Source organism: Peromyscus eremicus, chromosome 12 (genome assembly GCF_949786415.1).
Source record: "Peromyscus eremicus chromosome 12, PerEre_H2_v1, whole genome shotgun sequence".
Taxonomy (NCBI): domain Eukaryota; kingdom Metazoa; phylum Chordata; class Mammalia; order Rodentia; family Cricetidae; genus Peromyscus; species Peromyscus eremicus.
In genome coordinates, this window is record NC_081428.1 from 44,369,099 (window position 1) to 44,378,492 (window position 9,394).

The window sequence follows — 9,394 nt, forward strand, 5'->3', positions numbered from 1 at the left end:
AGAACTTTGCCGTTTTCATAGGTCCCGTATGGGCTGAATTTCTGGCTGAAGGCAATGTCCACAACTAATTCAAAATCCTGTGTGTCCTTCCGCCCTCAAACACCAGGAGAGACCAGTTCTTAACCACTGCTCAGCAAGCCGCCGGGCTAAGCGGTGGGTGGAGCCTGAGCAGTGGGCGGGGCCTGGACCGGTACCCCGCATGCGCAGAGCAGCCAGCCTCGCCCACGCCGCGCTGCTACCAAAGTTGCAAAGTCGGGAGCCGACCGGTCAGAAAGGTGTAGATCCCGGCAACCGAAGAAAAGAAAGACCGCTCAGCGTTGGCTGCCCGGACCCGCGAGGAACCTCACTCGAGTGGGAAGCGGCTCCCGCTGCTCTAAATCGGCTGAAGTGCTGCGAATGTCCTCCTGTCCTACCCGGGCTGCATCCTGACACCGAGTGGACTCCGCCCCCCGGAGTCCCAGCATCCTGCACCTCCCGGGTGCATCCTGCATCGGGCATCCTGCATCGCAGGAGGCATCCGGCCACATTCCGCTCCTCGCCGGTTCTTCGCCTGCCCAGGTAAAAACTTTACATGCCTTAAGATCCGTCTGGAGAGTCGCCGATTACAGAGTCATCAGTTCTGTGTGGTTTTTTCCCCCTGGTGAAGAGCCAAATCTGTCACATACTCGTCTTTCACAACCTTGTAGAAGAGGAGGAAACACCCACTCACGGCCTCGGGGGCCTTACACGCTTGCAGATTGCAAAGGCTGGCTAATTCTTCACTTTGTGGGAGCCTCGCTGAGCCCTGCGCCGCTTCCCTGGTGCTCGCAGAAAGGACCCAGGTTCTGTAAGGATGCTTAGGCTTTACTTGCTCAGGCTCTGCTCAACGCCCCGGGAATCCCACGCACCTGGTTGCTCCTCCTCCTAGGGCCGGTTGCTTGGTAAGTTTCTGCCAGTCAAGATCACCAGGAACCCCTCGGAACAGTAGCCACACCGTCTAGTCTTTTTATTCTGAAGTAGCAGTCGCTTCCCATGGGAAGCAAAAATCCTACATTTTGGTTAAATTAGCTTACTGTAAAAATAATACAAGATAAACTATTATATTTTGATAATTGCTCCATTGTTGTGATAATATATCCAGTGTGATCATTTGAAAAATAATGAAAAGTGTATAGAACAATATTGAAATTATTCTACATAATCCCAGTACATTTAAAAGAACTTGAAAATATTTATGTGTATTCTTTTAGTCCTTTTTTTCCCAGTGCTTACTTGGTAAGACCACTTACTGAACAGCTAAGTTTTTAAAGCAATTTAACATGTGTTGAAATACAGCACAGAAAATAGCGCACCAATTACAAACACTGTTCAGTACATAAACAAACATATTCTGGCAACCACATCTAGATAATATAAACTGTTACAAGCATCCTTCATCCCAGTCAGTAGCAAAGATAGCACACTCTCCCTAAATATAGATATTGCCTTAACCTTAAGTATTCTAGACATTGTTTTTTCTGTCATAATAGTTATTCATCAAATAGTCTATAAGACCTGGTCCTTTTGTTCTATACTATGTTTGAGTTCATGCGTGTTGTTCCATGTAATGATTCTTTAAAATATTGCTTTACTCTTCATGTTGTATGGCCTCCAGTTTTTTTTAATATACACAAAATATTTTATTAATAATGGTACTTATGAGATATAGTTCATGCCATACAATTCATCCATTTAAGTATGTGACTTTTTTTTTTTACTATATTCACTTTGGGCAATCATTACCAAATTTTAGATCACTTTCATCACCTGAAAAGCAACTCCATGTCCTTTGCTTATTACCCTTTGAAGTTACTCCCTATCCCCTTCAGCCCCAAACAACCAATAATCTTGCCTAGAGACTTGCTTCTTATGATCATTTTCTACTAGTTGAAACATGTAGTAAGGAAGTGTTTTGTGCCTGGTCTCCCATAGTGATACTGTACATTTATTGTTCTTACAAATAATACTCACATGAATAAATATTAGTCTTGTATGTTTTTACGTAGATACATTCCTCTATTCAACATGCCTGCATGTTGAATAGCTCAGACATGGCCAGTGCTGTGGCTCAGTTATATTTACAGCACAAGCTTTTCAAATTTACAGTCCCACTCGCCTTATGTGAAAAGACCTCAGTACTCCACACCTTCGCCAATATTCAGTGGTTATATGGTGTTAATTTATAAATCTTTGCTAACTGATAACAGAAAGTGTCTATCGGGAAATAATTAAGCCACTTACATATCCTCTTTAGTAAAGGGCTCTTTAGTTATTTCTATTGACTGCCATTTATACTTGACTTCACACTTACAAATTCCAGCTGTGTAGTTCCACAAACAAATGTATTTTTCTCTTCTACAGTTTGTGTTTTAACCATCTCCTTGCTAGATTTTTTAATTAATGAATGTAGTTTTTTCCCCAAGGTCAGTACTTTGAGTAACCTATAAATAATCATTTCTTGCCCACAAGCTCACAAGGACATTTGCCTCTATTACCGTCTTATGTGTGAGAGTGTTTGATCTACTACCTAAAATTAATTTTGGAGACTTGCATAAGTTTTTTTTTTTAATTTAATTATCCAATTGACCTAAATCTTCCTTAAGCTCCTCGAATAATTCTACGCTATCACCTTGATCACAAACCAAAGGAAACAGATGTCTCGAGGCTAGGGTTAATAGAAAGGAATATGGGATAGCATGACAAGTCTATTAAAGGATTCTTACTAAGGGTTGATTTCATAGATAAAGACATAGGAAATTTCAAGAGAAATACAACCGACATAAAAAGAATGAAATGGAAATCCTAACTGGACAAATAACTGAAATCATCAGAGATTATCAGTAGAGTTGACCCACGAGGCGTGCTTTACTAAACATGAACAGTCAGGAGAATTTGTCTGAATTTAAAGTACATAGAGGAAAACGTTGTTTGTTGTTGTTGTTTAATAGCTGGAGTTTCAGTGACTTATAAAATAGTAATAGGCAACCTAAAACACATGAAAATCCCAGAAGGGAAGGAGAAAGAGTAAGGAGTGGAAAGCTATTGAGAAGATAATTGCTGAACTCTCAATTTTATTAAATACATTTTTTTCCAGAATGTTTACCTGTTTACAACAGAGAATTGATCCAGAAACCAAGTTTGCCATCAATGGAATTAATTGTTCTTGTAAATAACTTTACAGTTTTTTATCTATTTAGAGAGCTATATATTTTATATCTATTTTAAGAGTCATTTTAAAGTAACACAGTTAAATGGAAAGTTACCATGCAGAAGGAGAATTGTGTTGTATGTGACTGTACTTTTGTGTAGGCTCTGCCTACCCACCAGGCTCACACCGTCACACCAATCTGGACAAAATGTCTTCCCAGGTCTTCAGAACATTTCCTCAGTGCACAGCATAGATTGAGAACCTCACTCACACAGGCTGCCTTTGCCTCCTCTTCATGCCCTTTCTTTGCTCATCTTTTAATGCTTAAGTCTCAGACCACACTGGCATCCCTCCAGCTCAGGGCTCCTGGAATTGTGTCTCCCTCCCTCTCCTGAATCCTCTCCCAAATATCCTCTGGCTGACTTTTTTCTTCTTTGGGTCTTTGTTGAAATCTTATTTTCTCTGTGAGGCCTGAAGGGGGAAAAAAAAGAAAGAAACCAAACAAATCTTGCATATTCTCTCTCTGTGTGCATTAGTTTACTAGGCCCTGACAGCTAATACACAGAGTAAATGGCCTGCTTAAGTGAAACTTGTTGGTTGTGGAGGCTAAAAGTCAAGGTGTTGGTAAGTTTGGCTTCTCCTGAGGCTTTGTTCCTGTGTGCAGGATCTGGAGCCCAGACTTCCTCTTGGCAAGGATGTGAATTAGAGTAGGGGCCACCCTGAGGTCCTCACTTAAATCATTTCCTTAAGTCTCGCCTCCAGGGCCTGGAGAGGTGGCTCAGGAGTTAAGCACTTGCAGCTCTTACACGGGACCAAAGTCCTGTTCCCAAAGCCCACCTCAAGCAGCTCACAGCTTCTTGTAACTGCATCTTGGGTGGGGTGTGTGGGGGGCATCTGACACGTTTCTTGCCTCCGTGGGCACCTCCATATACCTACGCACAGACACATGAACATAATTAAACATACAGTCTCCGGGTACACAAGTTATGGGGCCCTGGTTGTGAGGACTTACATAGAAGTTTGTAGAAGGAACAGAATTTTGTCCCTACCGCCATCCATAGTTTATTTTTGTCTGTAGTTCTTATTTCAAATGTAATATGCTTTAGGTACTAATTTATTGGTTTTCTCATCTTCTGCCCCACTAGAGCTTTTATAAGGGAGCGGTTGTAACCAATGTTGTTCTTTATAGTGCCCTTAGAACCTCATGAGTTTAAGCAACAAGAACAACAAAAAGAATTGTCAACGCCTCTACCCCGGGGTAGCATATGGGCAGTCTTAATTTATTCCTAGTAGCTCACTAGTATCTCTGTGGACCTTCTGTAATTCTTTTCATGAATGAAGAAAACCCTCTAAGTATTTCAGTGAAGCAGACATTTTTAAAGTTACGTTTGATTTTCTTAACAGAAAAAAATTATAGCAGTGAAAGATGTAGCCTTTTACCAAGGAGTCTTAAGAACGTGGTGTGCTTGTTTCCAGAGCAACCGAGAGCTTTCCCTGATTAATTAGAATGAGGACTCATCCACATTACCCTGGAGTATCCATCCAAATTGCCAAGGACCCTTCTTCCTCGGGAAAAGTGCTCAGAGCCGTCATCGCAAGGAAAATTGCCTATTCAGTCACAGGCTAACTTGTACCACCTTTCTGTTTTTCTTTAGGCGGTCAGGCTCAGAGTGGACTGTGAGCTTTCAAAAAGGACCAAGATGGAAGCCACCAACAATGCGGCCAACAGAATGAGCGTTGCTTTGTAGCTTGCACAAAGTCAAGCCAATCATATTCCGATATTATGTAATAACAGCAGCCTGCCAACCTACTGCTTTGATCTAGGTTAGTCTTGAACGTAGTGCCTGAAACAAAAGGTAGATGCGTTCTACTTGGGAATGTGATGGTAGGGAACAGGGAGGAAGGACGGGGCGGGGTGGGGGTGTTGAATCTGGGCACATAGCAAAGAAAAGCAAGGTAGCATTGTCAAGAGCTCACTGTTGTTAATGCTGTGTAAGGCAGGAGCATCTCATGATTCTTAATAAATTTTATCTCATAAATGTCTTTCTGATAGACAAGAGAGAGAAGCATTTGTCTATCAGCAGCCATCTCTGTGTTGAAGATTGCTCCCTTGAGATGCCAACTCTACCATCCCTGGATTTTGTACCACAGCATCAGAGAAGCCTTGTGTTAGGAGCTGGATGCTTGGAATGACGCTTGAAGCACTGTTAACAAAGAACAGGGTCCGACTTTCCAGAACTGTGACCTGAATCCAAAGTTATAAAGACCTGAGCAGTGAGAGGCCTGTCATAGCCTGCGCAATACACTTTTAGGCCTGAATAAACCTGTTCTCATTTCTTCCTACAATTGTCTTATGTAGACAGGATGGGAAAAGGAAGATTAAATATATTAGAAAGTGTTTGTTTATAACAGGTTTAACCTCGTCATGTTCATTTATAAGAGAAAACAGCAGTGGAATTTAGAAAGTTAAGAAATTATTCTTGCCAAGTGGAGGTAGCGAATGCTTTTAATCCCAGCACTCCGGAGGCAGAGGCAGGTGGATCTCTGAGTTCAAGGCCACCCTGGTCTACAGAGTGAATCCCAGGACAGCCAGGGCCACACAGAGAAACCCTGTCATGAAAAATTCATTTTTTTAAAAGGAAAGAAAAAAATGATTCTACTTGAAATGGTGGGGCTCTAGGGAGTGGTGTCAGTTACCATATTCTCTCATGCAGTTTCAGGAACAATCATGAATTGTTTGGGGTGGGGAAGGCTGAAAAAAGAAAACTATTTCTTGTGTGTCTAAGAACTTGGTAAATTATTGTCATAGACTTAAGATACTGTCTTCTATTTTTGTGACTCTAGGGACAGAAACCATGACTAATGGAGAGAAACTGGTAGAAACCCAAGGAGAAAAGCATTGGGATAATTCCCATCATATGAAAGGTTACCATTAACATTTGTCAGAATGTGGGGGACTGCATGATTTATCCATTCTTCCTCAAGAAATAGTGTGTCATCAACATCTTACTGATCTTCAACATTCTTATTAACTGGTGTTAATAAGATGGTAATAAGAAAGCTTGTGAGCCATTCAGCTCAATATGTGTTGAGTTCTACTGAGTATGTGATATTGTCATATGCCTGTGAGCAAGTCATAGTGTAAAATAATATACCCAAACACTGGGTCACAAACCAAGTTTCAAAAGCCATATTTAATATGAATAAAACTGAAGATCAAGTGTATAAAGATGCTTCCAAATGTTTGTGATTTATGGAGCAAAAACCCCAATGACTAATGAGTCAGTAAATTACATTAGAAATTAGAATATATTTTGAAATGAATTGTGATTTTAAAATACTATGAGTTGGTGTGAAATTGAATGTTTAGGGGACCTGAATATAGGGATGCATGTTTGTAATCCCAGTACTTGGGAAGCAGAGGCAGGAGTTCAGGATCATCTTTGGGTACATTAAGAATTCAAGAGAAGCTGGTCTGGGCTACATAAGACCCAGCCTTAAAAAAAAAAAAAGAAAAAAAAAAACTTCAATGGAAATATAGCCCTAAATACATTGAAGTATTTATGCAGAAATATTGTGAAAGATTATTAATGTTTTAAAAAGCCAGGGGGTAAACTTGGGGTGCAGTGCTCGCAGAGGCCAAAGGGGGGTGTTAGATCCCCTGGAACTGGAGTTAACAGGTGGTTATGAACTACCCTATGTGGGTGCTATGAACCAAACCCCAATCCTCTACAAGAGCAACAATCCCTTACCTCTGAGCCATCTCTTCAGGCTGTGGCTTTTTAGTAGGTAGCTTTCTGGGTGTTTGAGCAGACAGATTTGCTGAGTTGAGACAAATACTGAAGTTGGAATGGGTGGCATGAATTTTCATGACAAAGTACCAAAGAGGTGGGAAGATAGGCAGACAGAAGCTTCCAGAAATCTACAAAGAGATCGTTGTGTACCTTTTGTTCAGCACTTAGCTTCCCACTTCTCAAGGCTGGCCGGAGTTTAGGACCAGTTCATTTCCAGCCAGCCACAGCCCTCTCTGAGAACAGGCTCCCTGAAAAGTTATGCATAACACCAGTGGGGCTCAACTGGCCAGATTAAAACTACTCCACCCAAAAAGGAACTTTAGAACAAGCTTGAATAGTATCCTACCGATCCAATATAAATTCCTCCCAGAACAAAATACAAGTTTGTTAGTCCAGCCCTCCCAACAAGCACTTACAAAGACTCGATTATATTTACAAGGCTCTCATTTGGGGAAATGCCTGTGAGAGTTGAAAAGGAGAGGAAGCCAGTGAAGGTGAAGTGTTTAGGTCATATAACCTACTTCATCCTGTGCATGTGTGACTGGGTATACCTATCAACTGGACTAGGCTTGGTGAAGCAACATTTCTGGGTGTGTCCGTAGGGTGTTTCTGGAAGAGATTAACATTTTAGCTGACAAGTGAGTAAAACATAGTGTGGTCCTCAGTATGGCTGGGCATCTAATCTGTAGAAGACTTGAATGAAGCCAAAACAGATGGGAAGTTGAGTTCTTTCTCTACCTGCCTACTGAAGTGAGGCATCCATCTTTAGACCTGGGCTGGGTCTGACACAATCAGTGCTCTTGGGTCTCTGGCCTCCAGGTAGCAGCAGATCATGGGACTTTGCCTGTATGGTGGTATAAATCAATTGTTTATCATAAATATCTGGGTGGATAGATGGATGGATCCTTTCGGTTCTGTTTCTATGGGAAACCCTGATAGAGAAAGACAGACTATCGAGATGGTTGTGTTACAGCACAACTCCAATCAAGTTTAAGGTTGGCCGATGAGCCAAAGTTTCCCAGTGGAGACATCCTCTACTTCACAAGAGTAAGCCCGTGTTAGCACACCTGCCTTACTTGGTTACCATTTTCATGGATTGAGCCTGTGGGAAATGTAGACTTGGCAGGAAACAGCTGGCTTCAGAGCAGCAGTGAGAACCACTAAACTCTCCTCGGGGAGGAGGTCCAAGTGGTGCTGTTTCACCCCAGGACAGTCTACCACTTCTTCCACACAGCCGCTCCTTGCAGATGACTTGACCAGACAGCCACAAAGGTGCCGAAGTCAACTTGGACCCTAGGCTAATTTGAATAGTCACCCTAATAAATGGTCACAAGTCCATTTGGGGAAGAACTTGAGGGTCCTCACGATATGCACATACATAACAGGGTCTTTATTTGTTACGGCTGGGTCACTTTTCCTGTCTCTGCAGCCTTCACAGTTTTCTTCACGTCTGGAAACTGGAGCAAGAGATTGTCAAGATTCATCGGGCACAGTACCATTAACATCTTGTCTTTCCATTCTTGCCTTAGTTAGCTATAGAAGTTAAGCGGCATCCTTGCTACTTGCTCATCCGTTTTGCCTGTAAGGGTGTTACCTTCCATTAATCATCTCCCTACAACCCTGTGAGTCAAGCCCACTTAACCACCCCTCCAATTTTACCAGTTGTTACAGTAATTATGGCCTCTTGGCTTTTGGTAGCTAAGCACCAGTCCTGCAGGGCCCTTTATGACTTCAGGGTCCATTACCCTGAATGATATTAACAAGCCTCGCTCCATGACCGCCTCGTCTTCTGCCCGGTCTAAATACAAGCACCACTACTTATCTCAATCATGCTAGTACCCTGGCATAGGAGTGTTCTTGGTGGTTTTGGTGAATTGTGTGTCCTCTGCTCCTTGCCTTGGAGCAAGCCACCTGGGATTTCTACTCTCAGTTTCTTTATATCTTCCCTATTTACCAAAGCAATGTGGACATGATGACTTTAGTTCAGAAGTGGCCCTTTGTCTTTTCAGGCTTTTAAGAGCCGCTCCATCAGCGAATTTGTTTCATTCCCTGGTGTTCCTCCTGAGGTAATATCTTAGTCCGTTTTTCTATCTGTAACAAAATGTCTGAGGCTGGCTAATTTACAAAGAACATAAATTTATTTCCCACTGGTCTTAAGGATAGGAATACAAAATTAAAAACGTCAGCAAGTTTGAAGTCTAATGAGGGCCCAGGATGTGCTTCTTTCTAACTCACATCTTTCAGAGGTATCATACACTATCTCCACATGGTAGAGCGGAAGGCTAAGAGAGATCCAGATAGCTCCCTGGTACCCCTTCTTAGAAGTCATGAATAAGCATCTGTTAATATGATCACATTGGCAATTAAGTTTTTTTCACACTTGAGTTTAGGTAGACAGACCACACCAGATGATAAACACTTTGTACCTGAAATA

At 42.0% G+C, this 9,394-nt stretch overlaps 1 long non-coding RNA gene across 1 annotated transcript; it reads left to right on the plus strand.

Moving 5' to 3' along the window:
* Positions 1 to 280: 280 nt before the first annotated feature.
* On the plus strand, positions 281 to 5,300 carry LOC131922376 (uncharacterized). Its single transcript, XR_009382258.1, has 3 exons — positions 281 to 558; positions 4,822 to 4,990; positions 5,220 to 5,300. It is a non-coding gene; the product is annotated as an uncharacterized LOC131922376 (long non-coding RNA).
* Positions 5,301 to 9,394: the final 4,094 nt, after the last annotated feature.